The sequence below is a fragment of the Bos grunniens genome, chromosome 1, assembly GCF_055505025.1.
Source record: "Bos grunniens cultivar Pamir isolate PY7600 chromosome 1, Bosgru_T2T1.0, whole genome shotgun sequence".
Lineage (NCBI taxonomy): Eukaryota > Metazoa > Chordata > Mammalia > Artiodactyla > Bovidae > Bos > Bos grunniens.
Genome location: NC_141165.1, coordinates 79,148,913 through 79,161,296, shown reverse-complemented (window position 1 = coordinate 79,161,296; position 12,384 = coordinate 79,148,913). Strand labels below are relative to the sequence as shown.

At 44.7% G+C, this 12,384-nt stretch overlaps 1 protein-coding gene across 13 annotated transcripts in view; it reads right to left on the bottom strand.

Moving 5' to 3' along the window:
* Positions 1–12,384, bottom strand: part of TPRG1 (tumor protein p63 regulated 1) — a 373,176-nt gene that overhangs the window by 287,854 nt on the left and 72,938 nt on the right. For 4 of the 13 annotated variants that reach the window (XM_086399032.1, XM_086399047.1, XM_086399024.1 and 1 more), the window contains exon 1: positions 1,004–1,224. The exons of 3 other annotated variants lie outside the window; for them this stretch is intronic. The gene's annotated coding sequence lies outside the window, so the exon portion shown is untranslated. Of the gene's footprint in view, positions 1–1,003; positions 1,226–8,107; positions 8,241–12,384 lie in introns of those variants that run through there. 6 more of the 13 variants (XM_086398996.1, XM_086399005.1, XM_086399056.1 and 3 more) reach the window with 6 other exon arrangements.

The window sequence follows — 12,384 nt, the reverse complement described above, 5'->3', positions numbered from 1 at the left end:
TCAGAGCATGCAGAGGAAAATGATAGCCAAAATTAGCATCTTAAAAAAATAAACTACATAATCACTGAAGATGAGATTTTCTTAAAACTGTAGAACAATGAGATATAATGATAGCTGTCATAAGAGAGGAAATTGCAGGAGTCAATTTGAAAGGATTTGGGAGTGTTCCCTCCTCCCATTGAGATTTGGTTTTCCACATACCACAGTAAGACAGAAAAGCTAAAATATTTCCCTAGGGCCATTGTGATCAGTGCCTCATAACACTGTTGACATTAAGAAAGTGTCATTCAGCCCCAAATGAAAGCCAGAGCACGTGTCAGGCTCCATGTAGTCATCTCCTCCAATTTGCATATCAGTGTTCAGTTAACAAGGCCCCTTTATGTACAAATTCTCATTCGTCCTCTAAAAATAGTTTGATGAAGCCTAGATATCACTATGAAATCTCTCTGTCTCTCAGATGAATTGAAAATATCCCTCCCAATCTCCCTGCAAGAAAGAAGCACCTTTTCTTGGCAGCTTAGGAAACACATTCACTTCTCTTGGCTTTTTGAGATAAGGTGTGACCTGCCTGGGCTGGGGGGTGGGGGGCCTGCAGTAGAGGGAGAGAAAAGGAGGCATCAGATCTAATCTTGGCCTCAGTCTGCAGATCAAACTTGAACAAATCACTTCAATTCACTAAGCTTCAGTTCCTAAGCCACTGAATAGAGAAAATTACTTCTATCCCACCATTCTTACAGTGCAGTTAAGATCAAAATCAATAGAGAGATAAGTATGTCAGGGGATTTTATAGGCTGAAAAATGCTGGTCTACAAATATCATCAACCCTGAGCAGTAAGGAAAAATGGAACATTTTTTTCATTGGGTCACAGAGAATATGATTCTAGATGGAAGTACAAGGCAAGGGTGGAGGGGACCTGAGACACAAGTTGGGGACAAGATAAATCAGTTCATAGAGAGAAGCCCCATCTCTTTGTGGAGCCAGTGGAAAACCAGCTGGCCTTACCTGGCTAGACTCTTGCTGGTACTCAAGGATGTTTTCTCCCTGGACGAAGGGGGCCAGACCACAGACAGTGGCCAGTGGAGCTGTAGTTGGCTCAGAGGAAGTCAAACAAGAGGGTGTTCTTGTGCTCTCACCCCACTCAAGCTGAAAAAGTCTTGCTGACCGACAGGGCTGAGGCTGATGTGATCAACCTTCAACAAAGGGTCAAATGAAAAGACCGGGGATGTTTACAAGGAGGAACTCCACCTGTCAGAGGCGGGGAACTGGGTTTGTGGGAGGGGCCTTTCCTGTTCTACAATGACACATCTCTCTCTTCTGTCCTCTGTCTCAAGAAGTCCTGGATTTTTCTGCCTACTCCCTCTTTGATTCAACTCTCCTGATGGGATGGACAGAAGCAGCCTGCCATCCACTCCTCCCCAGCATCTGTACAGTAAGAAAGCTTAACCTTGAAGACTATGCTTCTTTTATTAATGTTAATAAATAAACATTATTTATTAATGGATTGTTTTTTGGATATTTATGATTTTGAGCATCATCACTTTCAGCTCAGGAGAGGAGAGGCATGAAGAGCAGTATGTCTATGAGAACAAACACAAACTGTTTAGTCAGTATTCTTGGTAGAGTACTTGCCACATGACACTGTTTTCCTTTTAAGTGGATGTCCCTTTTACTAGACTGTGAGTTCCTTGAGAGCAAGGACCACATTTTATTTTCCTATAGATTCTCCACAATGCCCAACATGTGGCAAGCACTTAATAAAAACCTATTGAATGATCAGTTAGTATATAGTTAGCTAGAGGGGTGGGATGGGGGTGGGAAAGAGGTTCAAGATGGAGGATATATATACTTATGGCTGAATCATGCTGTTGTACAGCAGAAACCAACACAACATTGTAAATCAATTATCCTCCACTTAAAAAGAAATTTAAAAACAAATATATAAAGAAGGCCTAATGATAGGCAATGGGCTTCCTTGGTGGCTCAGATAGTAGAGAATCTGCCTGCAATGCAGGAGATCCAGGTTCAATCCCTGGGTCAGGAATATCCCCTGGGGAAGGGAATGGCAACCCACTCCAGTATTCTTGCCTGGGAAATCCTATGGACAGAGGAGCCTGGCAGGCTACAGTCCATGGGGATCCCAAAGAGTTGGACACAACTGAGTGACTAACACTCAGTGATAGTAAAGAGAGGATCAACATATAGATTTGCTTTAAGTTTTTATTGGATTTATGAAAATACTTAGCTGATGCTGCTTTCATTTGATTCAATAAATGAAAACATTTCTCTTCAAAACAAATGTGCGTGCATGCTAAGTCACTTCAGTCGTTTCTAATTCTTTGCAACCCCATGCACTGTAGTCCACTAGACTCCTCTGTCCATGGGATTCTCCAGGCAAGAATACTGGCATGGGTTGTCATGCCCTCCTCCAGAGGATCTTCCTGACTCAGGGATCCAATCCATGTCATTCAGGTCTCCTGCATTGGCAATTGGGTTCTTTACCACTAGCCCCACCTGGGAAGCCCCAAACAAACATTTCTCTTATAAAAAAGAATTATCTATTTAATGAATCCTGTTCTGCCATTTAATGGCTTTGCAACCTGTGGAAAGCCATATATTAACTATTCTAAGCTGATATTTCTATAAATTGGGGATATCATTCCTCTTTCCAAGATGCGGATGCAATTTGCAAGGCAGCCTATCAAAATGAATATAGGATAAGACTTAACATGGCAACACTTGCTAGAAAATGTAATTGAATATTAATGTATTGATCTGAGGGATTCCTTGGTAGCTTGGTCTTCCCTGGTGACTCAGATGGTAAAGAATCAGCCTGTAATGCAGGAGACCTGGGTTCGATCCCTGGGTTGGGAAAATCCCCTGGAGGAGGAAATGGCAATCCACCCCAGTATTCTGGCCTGGAGAATTCCATGGACAGGGAAACTACCAGGCTACAGTCTATGGCGTCACAGAGTTGGACACGACTAAGTGACTTTCACTTCACTGGTAGCTCAGTTGGTAAAGAATCTGCTTGCAATGCAGGAGAGCCAGGTTTGATCCCTGGTCGAGAAGATCCCCTGGAGAAGGAAATGGCAATCCACTCCAGTATTCTTGCCTGGGAAATCCCATGGACTGAGGAGCCTGGCAAGCTACAGTCCATGGGGTTGCAAGAGTCAGACACAATGATCTTGAAACCCAAATAAGAGTTTACTACTTAGAGAGTCAGTGTAAAGTAAAATATGAGCTGTGAAGAGAATCATGGGTCCACATGATTTTTTACAAGTCTCCACAATGTCTATGGCTTCCCATGTGGTTCAGTGATAAGGAATCCACCTGCCAGGGCAGGAGACACAGGAGACGTGGGTTCAATCCCTGGGTTGGGAAGATCCTGTGGAGGAGGAAATGGCAACTCACTCCAGTATTCTTGCCTGGAAAATCCCATGGACAGAGAGAGGAGCCTGATGGGCTACAATCCATGAGGTCACTAAGAGTCGGACACAACTGAGCAACTATGCACCACACATACAATGCCTGTGATGTAATCAGTTTATGCTTTCATTCAACAAGTAGTTAACTGAGCAAGGATATTGGCCATTGTCAGTTCTCAGAGCAGACAAGGATAGGAAAATGCACTAGACATAGTCTCTGGCATAAGGAGTTCAGGAAGATGAAATATACAGAAAATGATGAGCACCTGAGATGAGAACAAGAGCTGTGGGAAGCCACAGGAAAGAGCAATCTCTGGACGCTTCATAGAGGAAGAGGCAGCCTCAGCTCTAGGGGTTGTAAAGAAGAGCTGGAATTTCAATAAGTGCCGATGGTGGAGCTGGATATACATGTTAACTGTGAGATGGACTTAGCCACCGTTCCCTGACCTCACTGATTTATGTCCTCCTTAATATAGACTCCAGGATGAAAAGCATTTCACATAACTGGTATGTAGGTCACACCACTTACACGCCACAAAACTACAGGGCAATTAGAAATAATTGCGAGACAAATACTGTTCCCACTTGGCTCCAAGTGTCTTTATGATGGCTCAGGATGAGGGCAAAAATAGAGAAGGAGCATAAAGATGCTGAATCCCAGCCTGATCATTTAAGAGTGGGACCAACCGATGTATTGCTATTGAAGTTACTGCTGTATCGAGTTAGTTTAAAGGGCAAGAGACTGTGAAAAGACACCACGGGTCCATGTGGCAGCTATCTAATGATCACTGGGCTTCTAGGGGCTGCCGAACCCTCCTCCCAGCTCCTGCTACACTCCTGTCACAATCCACCCAGCAGGAACTGAGCAGGAAGCGATCCATCCAGAAAAAAACATGAGCAGAAGAAAGAACATCACAGAAAACACAGGCTCTGGTTCCTCATCTGCCACTCATGGGGAGTGCCACTCATCTGCAAGTAGCTTGCTGCTGCTGCTAAGTCACTTCAGTCGTGTCTGATTCTGTGTGACCCCATAGATGGCAGCCCACCAGGCTCCCCCATCCCTGGGATTCTCCAGGCAAGAACAATGGTGTGGGTTGCCATTTCCTTCTCCAATGAATGAAAGTGAAAAGTAAAAGTGAAGTCGCTCAGTCGTGTCCTAGTCTTTCCCAAGCCTTGGTTTCCTCTTCTGTGCGATGGGAATTATAATACAGATCTTACTCCTATCCCTGGGTGAAATTCTGGAGGTGATGCCAGCCCTGTAAATGCCAACATTTGGGCCTGAATGGGCAGTGCTATTATGATGGGACATATGATGACACTGGATTTGCCTCATGTCTACTGTTTCCAGTTATATCACAAGCTATGTACAGATCTCCCGGTGGATGAGAATAGAATCACCAGTCGAGCTGCAGAGAATCACAGAAAACGTGTACTGGGTAGGCACTTAGGCGCGCCAACCCTTCTCCCTCTTCTGCAACAGCCTTTATGACTGATTCCCCTTCCTCCTCTATTTCAATCCCGCGCTCCCTGGGAGGGAATGTAGGTTGTTTCTTGTTTGGGTAAGGGAACACTAGTTCATTAGACCTCCTCCCTTCCTGCCGTTTTTCAGATGGAGACAGAGAAACACCCCATGAACACACAGCTGGCCCTCATCCTGGCCTCTGCAGGGCTGTTCTCTTTCATACATGCTGGGGGCAGCAGACGGGCAAGAGAAAACATGAGGCGGCATGGATCCTCACTATATCTGAACCAGAACCACCTCCACTCTAGGTCCCCCGCCTCAACACACACACCCTGGTGCAGAGAAGGATTGGTATATAGCCATGCATCACTAGGGTAAAAAATAGATTCTGTCTATAAGAATCCCACATCCCCACTCCCCAGCTATGCGCTCTCCCCAGGAGCCTTTTGGGAAAGAGGAACACAGCAATGATGAATAGATCCAGGCAGCAGTTGCTGAAGCAAATAGGAACCAGCAGGCCAATTATCAACCAGAAGTACAATGAATATATTATAATGAATTTCTCCTTCTCTGGAGTTCCAATAGCACACAGCAGGCATCACTAGTATTATTCTTAATTGTGGTTAGTTTCCTCTCATGATAGTAGTTGTCTACTTTCTGTAGACAGAATAGGGGTAGGGGTGATGTTTTAAACATTCTTTTCAGGATTTAGTATAATAGAGGAGCTAGAGGTACCACCCAGTAAGACAACAGAGGTACCCAAAAGATGCCTGATAGATGGAAGAATGCACAAATGCATGAATATATGATCTACTATCTCCTTTCCTGGCTCCATGAGATCTTGATGCCTGAGAGATGGCAAGCAGGAGAAAGAAGCAATAAGCTCCTCTGTGATTTTGACATGGAACTAAACTCAGCCCAAAGCATCTTTTTTCCTCTCTCTATTTACTCTGGACAATCTGTCCTTTATCAGATGACCTCAAGTCTGGTTGGAAATAGGCATATTTTATTGGAAACTATCATCCTCTTCCAGTTTTGTTTTGCTGAACAGACATTTGTCTGCTTTGTTGTATGTTGTGCATCCAGTGGGACTCAGACAAATTGCTTCAGCTTTCTAAACTGTTTTGTTTCTTCCATTCAATTATCCTTTATCCCTTTTCCTTCCTGCACCTCACTCTTATTCCCAAGTTCCCATTTAATCCACAATGAGAGGACACAATTGTGCTGTTACTCAGCTTCAGGCTGAGAAAGAACATGGAAGCTGGAAGGTCTGAGATTTAGATCCCATTTGTCACCAACAAGTAGTGTGACCTTCTACCAATCACCTTTGCTATCTGGGCCTGCGTCTCTTAGGCAAAATAACATTTGCCACAGAATCTAAAAGCAATTGCTTGAAACTCTCAGGGCCCCAAGCTGTAGTCATCCTTGTGCTATCTTCCACATTTAGTGCAGCTTGGGAAGACTTCTCGTTTTTGGCTTGGGTTGGAAGCAGCGGTCTGGTGTTTATTGGCTGAGTGAAGTCCCTACCCTCTCTACCTCAGATCCCCACTCCACACCTTGAGCCACCACCACCCAGAGCAGACTCACAGGACTGAAATCTGAAAGTGGCACATGCCCTGGCATACAGAAGGGCCCCACACATGGTTTTGCTCTGCTGTCACCATTTTGAGAGTCTTGATAATTCCAGACCACTGTACCTGTCTCCTGAGAAACCTGTATGCAAGTCAAGAAGCAACAGAACTTTACAAGAACAAATGACTGGTTCAAAATTGGGAAAGGAATAAGACAAGGCAGTATATTGTCACCTTGCTTATTTAACTTATGTTCAGAGCACATCATGAGAAATGCTGGGCTTGATGAATCACAGGCTGGAATCAAGATTGCTGAGAGAAACACCAACAATCTCAGATATGTAGACGATATCACTGTAATGGCAGAAAGTGAAGAGAAACTAAAGAGCCTCTTGATGAAAGTGAAAGACGAGCATGAAAAAGCTGGCTTGAAACTCAACATTCAAAAAACTAAGATTGTGGCACCCAGTTCCATCACTTCACAGCATATTGATGGGGAAAAAATGGAAACAGTGGCAGATTTTATTTTCTTGGGCTCCAGAATCAATGTGGATGGTGACTGTGGCCATGAAATTAAAAGACGCTTGCCCCTTGGAAGAAAAGCTATGACAAACCTAGACAGCATATTAAAAAGCAAAGACATCACTTTGCCGACAAAGGTCAATATAGTTAAAGCTATGGTTTTTCCAGTAGTTATGTATGGATCTGAGAGTCTGACCATAAAGAAGGCTGAGCACCGAAGAACTGATGCTTTTGAACTATGGTATTGGAGAAGACTCTTGAGAGTCCCTTGAACTACAAGGAGATCAAACCAGTCAATCATAAAAGAAATCAACCCTGACTATTCATTGGAAGGACTGATAGCTGAAGCTCCAATACTTTGGTCACCCAATGTGAAGAGTCAACTCATTGGGAAAGACTCTGATTCTGGGAAAGACTGAGGGCAGGAGGAGAAGGCGGCAGTAAAGGATGAGATGATTAGATAGCATCTGACTCAGTGGACATAAATTGAACAAACTCTGGGGGATAGTGAAGGATGGGGAAGCCTGGCATGCTACAGTCCATAGGGTCACAATGAGTTGGAAATGACTGAATGACTGAACAACACAATAATTTTTGAACGAAGGGCCTGAATTTTCATCTTGCACTGGGATCTCAAACTGCATCAACATTCCTGCCCCTCTCTTCTACACCCACTACCCCAAAGCAAGAGAACTAAGAAGCCTTAGGAAGAGGGAGACAATGGCACAACTCTGCCAGATAGGGATGGCTGTGAAGGGACCGCCCCAATGCACAGTCTAGCTGTGGAACGCCCTTCCTTATACATATACAACCTAAGAAAGGACAATGACATGAAACTTGCCACAGGCCCCACCCCTATCAACATCTTCCTTCTTGAGAGCCTCCTGAGCCTGACTCAGGCCAAGGAGTGGCTCACCATTCCTGCTAAGCACTGGGCTCCTCCCTACTTTCAGGTGGAAATGCAGGTTGCCTTGGAGTAGAACTAGTTTTCTGTGAGGATGGTTTCAGTGTGTCTGCCCTCTGATGCCCTCTTGCAACGCCTACTGTCTTACTTGGGTTTCTGTTACCTTGGACGTGGGGTATCTCTTCACAGCTGCTCAAGCAAATTGCAGCCGCTGCTTCTTACCTTGGACGAGGGGTATCTCCTCACCGCCGCCCCTCCTGACCTTGAACGTGGAATAGCTCCTCTCAGCCCTCCTGCACCCCCACAGCCACCGCTCCTTAAAGGTGGGGTAGCTCCTCCCAGCCGGCGCCCCTGGTCTCGGGTGTAGGGTAGCTCCTCCCGGCTGCCACCACTAGCCTCAGACATGAGGTAGCTCCTCTGGGCTGCTCCTGTGCTGCCACAGCCTGGCACTCTCGGCCACCGCCCCTGACCTCGGATGTGGGGTAGCGCCTCTGGGCCCTTCCTGTGCCATCGCAGCCTGGCACTCTCAGCCGCTGCCCCTGGCCTCGGACGTTGGGTAACTCCTCTTGGCTACCACCCCTCAGGCATGGGGTCCTCCCGGCTTCTGCCCCTGACCTCGGAGGTGGGGTAGCTCCTCTCGGTTGCACTACTGCACCGGTCACAGCCGCCTGCACTAACTCAATGAAACTAAGCCATGCCCTTGGAGCCACCCAAGAGGGGAGGGTCATGGTGGAGAGGTCTGACAGAATGTGGTCCACTGGAGAAGGGAATGGCAAACCACTACAATATTCTTGCCTTGAGAACCCCATGAACAGTATGAAAAGGCAAAATGATTGGGTACTGAAAGAGGAATTCCCCAGATCAGTAGGTGCCCAATATGCTACTGGAGATCAGTGGAGAAATAACTCCAGAAAGAATGAAGGGATGGAACCAAAGCAAAAACAATACCCAGTCGTGGATGTGACTGGCGATAGAAGCAAGGTCTGATGCTGTAAAGAGCAATACTGCATAGGAACCTGGAATGTCAGGTCCATGAATCAAGGCAAAGTGGAAGTGGTCAAACAAGAGATGGCAAGAGTGAATGTTGACATTCTAGGAATCAGCGAACTAAAATGGACTGGAATGGGTGAATTTAACTCAGATGACTATTATATCTACTACTGCGGGCAGGAATCCTTTAGAAGAAATGGAGTAGCCATCATGGTCAACAACAGAGTCCGAAATGCAGTACTTGGATGCAATCTTGAAAACGACAGAATGATCTCTGTTCATTTCCAAGGCAAACCATTCAAAATCACAGTAATCCAAGTCTATGCCCCAAACAGTAATGCTGAAGAAGCTGAAGTTGAACGGTGCTATGAAGACCTACAAGACCTCTTAGAGCTAACACCCAAAAGAGATGTCCTTTTCATTATAGGGGACTGGAATGCAAAAGTAGGAAGTCAAGAAACACCTGGAGTAACAGGCAAATTTGGCCTTGGAATATGGAATGAAGCAGGGCAAAGACTAATAGAGTTTTGCCAAGAAAATGCACTGGTCATAGCAAACACCCTCTTCCAAAAACACAAGAGAAGATTCTATACATGGACATCACAAGATGGTCAACACCGAAACCAGACTGATTACATTCTTTGCAGCCAAAGATGGAGAAGCTCTATACAGTCAACAAAAACAAGACCAGGAGCTGACTGTGGCTCAGACCATGAACTCCTGATTGTCAAATTCAGACTTAAAATGAAGAAAGTAGGGAAAGCCACTAGACCATTCAGTTCAGTTCAGTCGCTCAGTCGTGTACAACTCTGTGCGACCCCGTGAATTGCAGCACGCCAGGCCTCCCTGTCCATCGTCAACTCCCGGAGTTCACTCAGACTCACATCCATCGAGTCAGTGATGCCATCCAGCCATCTCATCCTCTGTCGTCCCCTTCTCCTCCTGCCCCCAGCATCAGAGTCTTTTCCCATGAGTCAACTCTTCGCATGAGGTGGCCAAAGTACTGGAGTTTTAGCTTTAGCATCATTCCTTCCAAAGAAATCCCAGGGCTGATCTCCTTCAGAATGAACTGGTTGGATCTCCTTGCAGTCCAAGGGACTCTCAAGAGTCTTCTCCAACACCACAGTTCAAAAGCATCAATTCTTCAGTGCTCAGCTTTCTTCACAGTCCAACTCTCACATCCATACATGACCATTGGAAAAACCATAGCCTTGACTAGACGGACTTTTGTTGGCAAAGTAATGTCTCTGCTTTTGAATATGCTATCTAGGTTGGTCATAACTTTGCTTCAAAGGAGTAAGCGTCTTTTAATTTCATGGCTGCAGACACCATCTGCAGTGATTTTGGAGCCCAAAAAAATAAAGTCTGACACTGTTTCCACTGTTTCCCCATCTATTTCCCATGAAGTGATGGGACCGGATGCCATGATCTTCGTTTTCTGAATGTTGAGCTTTAAGCCAACTTTTTACTCTCCTCTTTCACTTTCATCAAGAGGCTTTTGAGTTCCTCTTCACTTTCTGCCATAAGGATGGTGTCATCTGCATATCTGAGGTGATTGATATTTCTCCTTGCAATCTTTATTCCAGCTTGTGCTTCTTCCAGCCCAGCGTTTCTCATGATGTACTCTGCATATAAGTTAAATAAGCAGGGTGACAATATACAACCTTGACGTACTCCTTTTCCTGTTTGGAACCAGTCTGTTATGGTATGACCTAAATCAAATCCCTTATGATTATACAGTGGAAGTGAGAAATAGATTAAGGGACTAGATCTGATAGATACAGTGCCTGATGAACTATGGATGGAGGTTCGTGACATTGTACAGGAGACAGGGATCAAGACCTTCCCCATGGAAAAGAAATGCCAAAAAGCAAAATGGCTATCTGGGGAAGCCTTACAAATAGCTGTGAAAAGAAGAGAAGCGAAAAGCAAAGGACAATAGGAAAGATATAAGCATCTGAATGCAGAGTTCCAAAGAATAGCAAGAAGAGATAAGAAAGCCTTCCTCAGCAATCAGTGTAAAGAAATAAAGGAAAACAACAGAATAGGAAAGACTAGAGATCTCTTCAAGAAAATTAGAGATCCCAAGGGAACATTTCATGCAAAGATGGCCTCAATAAAGGACAGAAATTGTATGGACCTAACAGAAGCAGAAGATATCAAGAAGACGTGGCAAGAATACACAGAAGAACTGTACAAAAAAGATCTTCAAGACCAAGATAATCACGATGGTGTGATCAATCACCTAGAGCCAGACATCCTGGAATGTGAAGTCAAGTGGGCCTTAGGAAGCATCACTATGAACAAAGCTAGTGGAAGTGATGGAATTCCAGTTAAGCTATTCCAAATCCTGAAAGATGATGCTGTGAAAGTGCTGCACTCAATATGCCAGCAAATTTGGAAAACTCAGCAGTGGCCGCAGGACTGGAACAGGTCAGTTTTCATTCCAATCCCAAAGAAAGGCAATGCCAAAGAATGCTCAAATTATCGCACAATTGCAGTCATCTCACACACTAGTAAAGTAATGCTCAAAATTCTCCAAGCCAGGCTTCAGCAATATGTGAACCGTGAACTTCCAGATATTCAAGCTGGTTTTAGAAAAGGCAGAGGAACCAGAGATCAAATTGCCAACATCCGCTGGATCATGGAAAAAGCAAGAGAGTTCCAGAAAAAACATCTATTTCTGCTTTATTGACTATTCCAAAGCCTTTGACTGTGTGGATCACAATAAACTGTGGAAAATTCTGAAAGAGATGGGAATCCCAGACCACCTGACCTGCCTCTTGAGAATCCTATATGCAGGTCAGGAAGCAACAGTTAGAACTGGACATGGAACAACAGACTGGTTCCAAATAGGAAAAGGAGTACGTCAAGGCTGTATATTGTCACCCTGCTTTTTTAACTTATATGCAGAGTACATCATGAGAAACTCTGGGATGGAAGAAGCACGAGCTGGAATCAAGATTGCAAGGAGAAATATCAATCACCTCAGATATGCAGATGACACCACCCTTGTGGCAGAAAGTGAAGAGGAACTCAAAAGCCTCTTAATGAAAGTGAAAGAGGAGCGTGAAAAAGTTGGCTTAAAGCTCAACATTCAGAAAACGAAGATCATGGCATCTGGTCCCATCACTTCATGGGAAATAGATGGGGAAACAGTGGAAACAGTGTCAGACTTTATTTTTTTGGGCTCCAAAATCACTGCAGATGGTGACTGCAGCCATGAAATTAAAAGACGCTTACTCCTTTGAAGCAAAGTTATGACCAACCTAGATAGCATATTCAAAAACAGAGATATTACTTTGTCAACAAAGGTCCATCTAGTCAAGGCTATGGTTTTTCCAGTGGTCATGTATGGATGTGAGAGTTGGACTATGAAGAAAGCTGAGCACCGAAGAATTGATGCTTTTGAACTGTGGTGTTGGAGAAGACTCTTGAGAGTCCCTTGGACTGCAAGGAGATCCAACCAGTTCATTCTGAAGGAGATCAGCCCTGGGATTTCTTTGGAA